Below are 10,906 nucleotides of genomic sequence, written 5' to 3'. Positions count from 1 at the left end.
TACTATGGATTGCCAGAACAAAGAAATCCGTGTTGGAAGACGTTCAGCCAGAGGGCTCCCTAGAAGCCAGGATGGCGACACTTCATACCTCATATTTTGGACATGTTATCAGGAAGGACCAGTCCCTGGAGAAGGACATCATGCTTAGTAAAGTGGAGGGTCAGCAAAAAAAGAGGAAGACCCCAACTAGATGGTTTGGCACAGTGGCAGCAGAAATGAGTTCATCAGTAACAGTAATAATGAGGATGGCACAAGATCGGGAAGTGTTTCCTCTGATGTGCACAGGGTCACTCTGAGGCACCTAACAACAATAACAACATATACATGCATATCAAACATTTTATGTAAAACGAACCGATGCAGAAGTATGTATTTAAAGGAGTTGTGGCAGCCTGGCCAGGATGCCACTTAGCTTTCCCAAGATGGCACTGTGAGTATAGCTAACTGACAGCTCCCAGCTACCAGGCAGGAGCCCCTGCAGGATTCATACTGAGGCCCAGTTCTCCTCAAGGTGCCATGACAGAACACAGCAGGTGTGCTAGAACTCAACCACTCCAACTTAACCACCTCTCTTTAGGCTGGATGTTCTCAAAACTGCTCTACAGTCTGAGCTCGTTCTAGCCAATCCATTACCCTCCCCTTTCTTTCACAGATGTCACACATCCATCAAGGACTGACGACTCAAACAATCTAAACCTCTGTTGGCATCTGCTTCTCACAGGATACAAACTATCACAAAAATTATATAAATCAACTTCCAACAGTAGGGGAAGATTAGGCAGTAGTTGGTACCTGAAGCAAATATGGCAGGATTTTAACAGTGTTTAACCACAGTATTAGGTACATATGTGTATGTATTATTTTCTGTTTCAGCTGAAATCATTTCTAAATTTTTTTAATAACACTCCATAATTCTATACTTCTTCATAATTTGCAAAAAAGACATTCAAATTATTCACAATATCTTATTTTGATTTTTAAATGTCCAATGTTTAGCTCTGGTTCTAAAATTAAGAACACATATTACTGTTCCCAATGATTGCACCCAATAACAAGGCTATATACATGAAAAGTGCAGACGTTTGGCCTCAAATGCCTCCAGACAGTAGTCGACCCTGAGATACTCTTGCTGATCAGGTACTGCAAGACACGTACAAGCCACTTTCTCTCTCTAGGCCTCACATTCCTCCTCTAGTGAACAGAAAGGCTGGATTCGATGGATTCTGCTCTCTGACGACCTTGAAGCACAGAAAACCCAGAAACCTCAGAGAATTATGTGCAATGCTTACTAAGACCAAAATCCTTAAAGAACTAGACTCATTTGGAAAAAACAGGAGTTTGAGAGTTTGCTATTAACATTTCACTTAAATGACATTTTAATGTTATTTTACAATACTCCAAATATTTTAGCAAAATACTTTTTGCCACCTTGAGCCTACTTAAAAACACCCCATTTTAGAAAAAGTCAACAGAATTGCCAACCAGAAGTTAGATATTTCCATTAATAAAACTTCCAAGACACAGAATGGAAGAAAGTGCATATATTGACACTGTAGCCCTCTCATTTCTAGGATGACATTTTCACAATTTAAGGCTGTAGGAACTAACCCAGTCCAGATCATAAAATGCTACACTGATTCCCTCAAACTGATTTCAAGTTTTGAATATACAGGCAGAGCTCATTTTAAGCAGCTTCACTTTCTATGCCTCAGAAACACTGGTTTTTACAAATTGAATGTTGACAGCAAGTCTATCGGGGCCATTTTTCCAACAGCATGAGCTCGTTTTGTGTCTGTGTCACATTTTGGTCATTCTCACAATAATTCAAACTTTTTCATAATGCTGTATTACATACTTAACAAAGTACAATATAAACAAAACTTTTACATGCACTGGGAAACCAAAAAATTCACGCAGCTCGCTTATTTGCAATATTCGCTTTACTGTGGTGGCCTGAGATAAAACTCACAATATTGCTAAGGTACGCCTATGAATGGAGTCCTGGTGTGGGGCTGTGGGTTAATCCACTGGACTGCAAGGTCGGTTTGAATCACGAAGTCAGTGGTTCAAGCTCACCAGCTGCTCCTCGGAAACCCTATATAGGGTCACAAAGGAGTCTAAACCAACTCTACAGCACTTACCAACAACACCAAAGCCTGTAAACACTAAACGTTGCTGCCAGGTGCTGCTGAGGCAAGTTTTGACTCATAGCAACCCCTATGTGCCAGAGAAGAACTGCCCCACTGGATTTTCTAGGCTGTTGACTGCAATGTCAGTTTGAATCCACCAGCTGCTCCTTGGAAACTCCATACAGGGTCGCTCTGAGTTGGAACTGACTCCACAGAACTTAACAACAACAAACTTTACAGAGGAGTCCTGGTGTGGCGCTGTGGGATAATGCACTGGACTGCAAGGTCAGTTTGAAACACAAGGTCAGCAATTCAGACTCACCAGCTGCTCCTCAGAAACCCTCTACAGGACCGCTATGAGTTGGCACTGACTTGATGGCACTTAACAACAACAATCTTTAAAGGAGCAAATTGCCAGGTCTTTCTCCCATGGAGTAGCTACGTGGGGTCAAACCACTACTAACTAACCTTTGGGTTAGCAGTCACCTTAACCACTGTGCCACCGGGACTCCTACGTAACACATACTCCGTAAACGAGACCACTTGTCTTCATTAAGGTAAGGACATAAACACGAGCCTCAAATCTTATTTTGCAAGTATGCATGGAAGCTCAGAAAAATGTAAAGACTAAACTTTAAACACCAAGAATCTGTCTATATAGTGAGGAGAGTAAAAAATATAACAAGTATGACAAACTGAGGAAGAACAGTCACTTGGATACAACAGTGATGCTCGACCTCCAAAGACTATAAAGGTTTTTTTTCACAGATTGCTTCATAGAAAGGAGCTAGAAAAATAGCTTTTTACAGCAATTGTGGTGGTGATGATGGTGGTATGCCGTGGAGTTGGGTCAGACTCAAAGTGACTCTGTAAAGAGTTTCCAAGGCTGTGAATCTTTATGGGAACAGAAAGCCTTATCTTTCTCCTGTAGAGAGGCTAGTAGATTCAAACTGGCGACCTTGTGGTTTGCTGCCCAACTGGTAATCCACTACCCCACCACTCGTCTGTCAGTTTGTCCTACTATGGTGGCTTGTGAGTTGCTGTGATTCTGAAAGCTATGCCACTGGTATTTTAAATACCAGCAGGGTCACCCATGGTGGACAGGTTTCAGATGAGCTTCCAGACAAAGACAGACTAGGAAGAAGGAGTAATGAACTACTTCCAAATATTTAGTCACTGAAAACCTTATGAATAACAGAGAAATGCTGTCATATATAGTGCCGGAAAATGAGCACCTCAGGTTGGAAGACACTCAAAATGCGACTGGGGAAGAGATGCCTCCTCAGAGTAGAGTTGACTGTAATGACGCAAATGGAGTGAAGCCCGCGGGACTTTCATTTGCTGATGGGGCACAACCCAAATGAAGAGAAACTGCTGTAAACATCCACTGAAAACTGGAACATGCAATGTACTAAATATGAATCTGGGAAAATTGGAAGTTGTCAAAAATGAAACAGAATGCATAAACATCAGTATCTTAAGCAATAGTGAGCTGAAATGGGCTGGTATTGGTCATTTGGAATCTGACAATCACATGGTTTATTATGCCGGGAATGATAAATTGAAGAGGAATGGTGTTGCACTGATTATCAAAAACAACATATCCAGATCAGTCATGAGGTATAGTGCTGTCTGTGATAGGATAATATCCAGGAGCCTACAAGGAAGCCCAGTTAATACCACTATTATTCAAATTTACACAACATCCACTAAAGCCTGTGAGGATGAAATTGAAGAATTCTACCAACTTATTCAAGCAGAAATTGATCAAACATGCAATCAAGATGTGCTGATCATTACTGGTGATTGGAATGCAAAGGTTGGGAGCAAAGAGGAAGGGTCAGTAGTTGGAAAATATGGCCTTGGTGATAGAAATGATGATGAAGAACACATGATAGAATTCTGCAAAATCAATGATTTGTTCATTTCAAATACCTTCTTTAGACAGCATAAGAGACGACTATACACATGGACCTCACCAAGTGGAATACACAGAAATCAAATTGACTACATCTGCAGAAAGAGATGATGGAAAAGCTCCATATATCATCAGTCAAACAAGGCCAGGGGCAGACTGTGGAACAGACCATCGACTGCTTATATGCAAATTCAAACTGAAGCTTAAGAAAATGAAAACAAGTCCACAAGAGCCAAAATGTGACCTGAATTTATCATCTGAAGAACAGATTTGATACATTAAACACTAAAGACAAGCCAGAAGAGTTGTAGGATGACATCAAGATCATCATACAAGAAGAAAGCAAAAAGTCACGAAGAAGACAAGAAAGAAGGAAAAGATCAAAATGGATGTCAGAAGAGACACCGAAACTTGCACTCCAACGTGGAAATGCTAAAGCAAATGGAAGAAATGAGGAGGTACAAGAGCTGAACAGAAAATTTCAAAGGTCAGCTCAAGAAGACAAAGTCAAATATTACAACGTGTAATGTACAAAGATCCAGAGTCAGAAAACCAAAAGGGAAGAAAGCGCTCAGCATTTCAAATGCTGGGGGAACTGAAGAAAAAATTCAAGCCTCAACTTTTGTTAATGAAGGATTCTCTGGGCAAATTATTGAATGATGCAAAAAGCATCAAAAGAAGATGGAAGGAATACACAGAGTCACTGTACCAAAAGGACATGTTTAATGTTCAACCATTTCAAGAGGTAGCATATGACCAAGAGCCAATGATACTGAAGGAGGAAGCCCAAGGTGCATTGAAGGAATTGGCAAAGAACAAGGCACCAGGAACTGATGGAATAAAAATCGAAATCTTTCAAGAAAGTGAGGCAGCACAGGAGGCACTCACTCATCTCGCCAAGAAATTTGGAAGACACCCATCTGGCCCACTGATTGGAAGAGATCCGTATTTATGCACATTCCAAAGAAAGGTGACCCAATGGAATGCGGAAATCATCAGACAATATCTTTGATAGCCCATGCGAGTAAAGTTTTACTAAAGGTAATACAGAAACGGCTGCAAGCATACTTTATTGACAGAGAATTTCCAGAGGTTCAAGCTGGATTCAGAAGAGGCCATGGAACAAGGGATATCACTTGCTGATGTCCGATGGATCTTAGCTGAAAGCAGAGAATACCAGAAAGATGTTTACTTGTGCTTTATTGACTACTCAAAGGCTTTCAATTGTGTGGATCATGATACGCTATGGACAACATTGCAAAGTATGAGTATTCCAGAACACTTAATTGTGCTCATCAGGAATCTGCACATGGACCAAGAGGCAGTTGTTCTAGCAGAACATGGAAACACTGAATAGTTAAAAATTAAGAAAGGTGTGCGAAAAGTTGTATTCTTTCACCATACTTATTCAACCTGTATGCTGAGCAAATAATCCGAGAAGCTGGGTTCTATGAAGGAAAACCTGGCATCAGGTTTAGAGAAAGACTCATTAACAACCTACGATATGCAGATGATACAACCTTGCTTGCTGAAAGTGAAGAGGACTTAAAACATTTACTGATGAAGACCAAAGAGCACAGCCTTCGGTATGGATTATATCTCAATGTAAAGAAAGCAAAAATCTTCACCACTGGACCAATAAACAACATTCTTATCAATAGAGAAAAGATTGAAGTTGTCAAGGACTTCAATTCTTGGATCAACTATCAACACTCATGGAAGCAGCAGTCAAGAAATCAAACGACGTGTTGCACTAGGCAAATCTGCCGCACAAGAGCTTTTTAAAGAGTTGAAGAGCAAAGATGTCAGCTTGAGGACTCAAGTGCGCCTGACCCAAGCCAAGGTATTTTCAATAACCTCATATGCATGTGAAAACTGGACAGTAAATAAGGAAGACCATAGAAGAATTGACGCATTTGAGTTATGGTGTTGGAGTTATGGTGGTTTGGCAGCCATGGACTGCTAAAAGAACAAACAGATCCATGTTGGAAGACATGCAGCCAGAGTGCTCCTTGGAGGCCAGGATGGCCAAACTTCGTCTCTCATACTTTGGACATATCGTCATGAAGGAACAATCGCTGGAAAAGGATCTGATGTTTGGTAAGGTGGAGGATCAGAGAAAGAGAGGAAGACCCCCAACGAGATGGATTGGCCAGGTTGCAGCATTGATGGACTCAAGCGTGGCAATAATGATGAGGCTGGCCCAGGATCAGCCAGTGTTTCGTTCTGCTGTGCATGGGGTCACTATGAGTCGGTACCAACTCGATGGCACCTAACAACAACCCTACCAGGGCTCCTTGGCTTTCTAAGAATAAGTCTAAATATCTTTAGTACAAATGGCATTTTAGCACTGCTTTTAAAACAACTATGTCCTCATCATCCTCAATCTGCCTCATTTGTGAACCCTGGTCATCTGCAATGGAAAGGAGCTAGGTGGTGGAGAAACCCCTCTTCAAAAGCATCAACTCTCAGGACTATGAACTTGCAAGTTTGGAGAGAAACTCCTAACTCAGAACACAGTTAATGAGCACTTCCTCTGGCATAGGCCTGGAATCAAGGTTTCTTTTTTGTTGCATAGCTAGTAAAAGTTTGAGAAACAAGCTTGATTTTGAGCAAATCTATCTGTTATCTCTGGACCCCAGTGTTCTTTTTGTCTGGTATGTCAATGTTCCGGAATAGTTCTCTCTCTTCCAAAGGGAAAAAAAGAGAGTACTTATAGGACAGGTGTGTTCAACTTAAAAGCCATCATCTTCAACTATCTCAGGGCATGAATTGCATTGAAATCAGTGGCTTCACAACCATCTTATCTATGCAGTCCAGCAAGCAGTGCAGGGACCACTACCTGGCAACCTAAGTTACAAGAATAATCATTATATGGGTAGCAGCAAATTCTATGAGTAGTAGTTTAAAACTTAGCACTCAGTGTACCAAGCATTATGCTAAGCATTTTACGTTAACTCAGTTCCTTCTTTCTGTTGAAAAAGACATTCTATTATCTCCATTTTACAGATGAAGACAAAACTGAAGCAGCTAGACCAGGATCAAGACACAGTTGGCAATGTAGGACTAACAGGTGTGAACCAGGTTTGAGGGACTCTAACAAACCAACTCTACATTGCTTCTCCAGGAAACACGAGTTTTAAAGGGCATTAAACTCACTTATCAACTACCTCATTATACAACATTTCACATTTACAATGACAATAAAAATAAATCTACTGTCTGACTATTCTGCACACTGATGATGACATCTGGCAGTATGTGAGGTAAGAGTAAAGCTGTGATGATTATGGTTTTGCATTAATATGGCTAGGCCATGATTCTCAGTGGTTTGGAAAGTTATGTTAATATCAGACATAACTTGTCAGATACCTGTAATTATAGATTCATTCTCCATTTTGTGATCTCACATGGTTATCCTCCATTTCTGCATAACACCTACGTTTGCATAACATAGTCTTTGGAACCTAAGCACATTGCAACTGACATGATGATCAAGATAATCAATGATGAAAAAATACATCCCTGATTCATGACTCAGGAAAGCAAGGCCCCTGGAGGTAAATGAACAGTTCCACCTTATACCAGCTTCTTAGTAGCAGAAACAAGACATTCAACTTCCTGACAACCAGTTTTGGTGTCTCTCTACCACACTATGTAAGCATAACACTGACAGGATGTTTTATTATTACGTGTCCTGACCTCTCATTTGTGTAGCAGAGGATTACAGTACTTTTAAATCACTAAGCATTCACCATGACTTTGAATTTTAGGATATCTCTAAAAATTTTTACAATGAAACTAAACAGAATTATATTCAAGACACTCTGTTCAGTAAAATTATCTATTCCACCTTCCACATTTTGTTAAGTTCCATTGAGCCAGTTTCAACTCATTGCAACCCTGCAAAGGGTTTCCGAGAAGTAGCCAGTGGGTTTGAACTGCTGATTTTGTGGTTTGAAGACTTTCCAGTACAAGTCAACTCTGAAGTAACAATGAAGCCAATGACAACCAAACATTTTCAAATCTAATAGCAACCCTCCCTATATACTAAAGTTGTTTGTTTTTAATTACTGCCTCAAAAATATTTACCATTAGCAATTTTCTACATCTATGGACAACTGTCATTCAAAAAAAAAAAAAATGCTAAATCCATTCAACTGGGAAGGAATTGTCTCTTCAACAACCAGGATGGGGAAAATATGGGTTTATACATGCCAAAAAATGAAGTAAGGCCCATAACTCATACCATACACAAAACTAGGATCAAAGACCCTTTAAATGCTAAAGCCAAAATCACTACACTCTAGGAAGAAAAGAATTTCCTTTTCTGCAAGAATCTTAATTTTATTAGTAGTAAACTGTGATACTAAAAACCAACCAGGAACAAAAGTGGACTTGCTAACACGTACTTTAGGGAACAAAGAACCTAAGCCAACCACCCTGTCACTCAGCTCCTCTACCCAGAAAACAGTCAAGGGGGAAGAACACCAAAAAAGAGGTCATAGATTTTTCCTTTGCATGCTTATTGGTGAGAACATGGGGATAATCACTTTCCTGTATTTAAAAAACCTACTCTTTTCAATACAGACTTTACTAGTATAGGCAGGAGTCCTGGTGTGGCACTATAGGATAAAGCACTGGACTGTAGGGTTGGTCTGAACCACAAATTCGGTGGTTCAAACTCACCAGCCACTCCTTGAAAACCCTACACAGGGTTGCTATGATTTGGAACCCACTCAATAGCACTCAGAAGCAATAGTGTAGAAAAGAACCAGAGGCAGGACAAAATGAATACTACCCCCCACCCTTTATCTTATTCTGTAACTACTAAATTCTAAAAGAAGCCAATGACAACTCAGCATAAATCCTATGCCATACAGTATGAAAAGACAGTCTCCACACCACACTGTGAGAACAAAGCTTAAGTTAACGGCATAGTAAAACTTGGTTTTTAACTCAAATTGATAAAGCTTTTTCCTTCACTGTAAAGATACTTGGTATTTTCATTACTGTTATGCCAGATGTTGTATGAAGGGTCTTCAGTTCCTGGAAAAATTCTATTATCTTGAAATTTCATTTGCTATTAACTTTTTTTTTTAATTTTTTTTTTTTTTTAAAGCCCCATCCATTTTCAGACTACAGTGCTTTATCTACTTTATTCACTAATTATGGAGGTTGGTGGTAGTTATGTGCCGTGGAGTCAGTTTCGACTCATAGAGACCCAATACAGGGTTTCCGAGGCTGCAAATTTTCATGGGAGCAGAAAGCCTCATCTTTCTCCCGTGGGACAAGTGATAGTTTCGAACTGCTGACCTTGAGGTTAGCAGCCTACTGATAACCACTATGCTAGCAGAGCTCTGCCTTATGAGTGATGAGGGATGATCAAACTGAATCTTGCTTTCACTATGCAGGGAGTATCACTGATCTTAGCCCAAACCATTGGCTTTTAAAGGAAAACAGGGTCTGACTGAGATTCTGTGGATAAGTAAAAATCTGAATTTGAAAAATTTAATTGAAAGTTCTCCCATTCACATACCTTTAACAAAGATAGATGAAAAACAAGATGAGATAAAGAAACGCTTTCTGATGAGTTCTGCATACACCTGTCTGCTCTAATTCTGTTCCAAACTCTGAGGCAGGAAGAAAGTCCCTCAGTTTCATAGTGTTCCTAACTTGTACTATGGAAAGAACCTCTCTGAAGTGGAAAGTCATAAAAAAAATTTTAAAAAAACTTTTGCCAAGAAACAAATATGGTGTACCATTTCCATGCCAAAACGAAAATTTCCCTTCCTTTAGATTTTAACTTAAATGAAAAACTTCTTTTAAAAACAAAACATTAAAATTGCAAAGTCTCAATATTCAGGCATCTCTAAGAAATGTGTCCTAATTACTCAGAATAGCAAAAGGGGGGGGGGGGCTGAAATTAACTTCATAGCAGTTGGGTTCCTTTCCAGGTTAAAACAAACACAATCAGAAATTTGCAAGTGTTAATACCAAAGACCCAATCCACTGGCAGTTAAGATTATGTCACAGCAGAACATATCCAACATTTCCTTTTTTAGAATGGTAGGTTTCTACAAAGTTTTTATGTGTCCATATCCCACCAAAAGGTGTAAAGCAGGTTCAGAATATAGTCCTATGACATTTGCTGTCTCAAAGACGGCACTCAAAAACAGTCTCACTCCAAAGAAGTCAGGCTCATTGGACCAATTACCACCAATACATGAAAGGGTATTGCAAAACTTATTTCCCTGGTGGGCATGAAATAAGCCCATCCTTAGTCACATCCAATATATTTCAGTAAAAGCTTTCAGAATTAATATAGCCAAAATGTACCAAAATTTACTTAAAAAAAAGAACGGGGGGGGGGGGGAAGGTGACAAGTTTCATATTCTGTGTATTAAAAAATGCAAAGATGGACTTGACCTACAAAAATAGAAGATAGGGTCAACTGTAGAGTAACCAACAACAGTATGCTTCCCCTGGTGGTCAACCAAGGAATGGAGGAACCAGCATGGAAGACAGAACGCCAGGCCTCCTAGTCAGCTACTGTCACTGTGATAAATGAGAAGTGACTACCGAAAAAGGAAGGTGTGGGGGAAGGGGAAAGTACCAAAAGATTGACATGGGTTTAAAAGGAATTCAAAGCTGGGTGCTAAACTTTATATCTTTAAGAGATTTACATCCACAGACACAAATTTAGCAGGCCAATGTGGGAAAAGTCCCCTTTCCAGAGTGCCCACCAGCTCACCCAGCGATTCCCCCTCTATCTTCACTTCAGAGAACACCCAAAGTTTCATGACTGAAGAAGGGCTTAAAGGACTAGATTCTTGCCATTTTCTGCAGACTTATTTGC

General features: G+C 40.0%; 1 protein-coding gene across 1 annotated transcript in view; it reads right to left on the bottom strand.

The window, feature by feature from the left end:
- RCOR1 (REST corepressor 1) overlaps positions 1–10,906 on the bottom strand; it is a 206,501-nt gene that overhangs the window by 194,019 nt on the left and 1,576 nt on the right. The window lies entirely within an intron of this gene.

Source organism: Chrysochloris asiatica, unplaced genomic scaffold (genome assembly GCF_000296735.1).
Source record: "Chrysochloris asiatica unplaced genomic scaffold, ChrAsi1.0 scaffold00025, whole genome shotgun sequence".
In the NCBI taxonomy this organism is placed as follows: domain Eukaryota; kingdom Metazoa; phylum Chordata; class Mammalia; order Afrosoricida; family Chrysochloridae; genus Chrysochloris; species Chrysochloris asiatica.
This window is presented reverse-complemented; position numbering and strand designations above follow the sequence as displayed.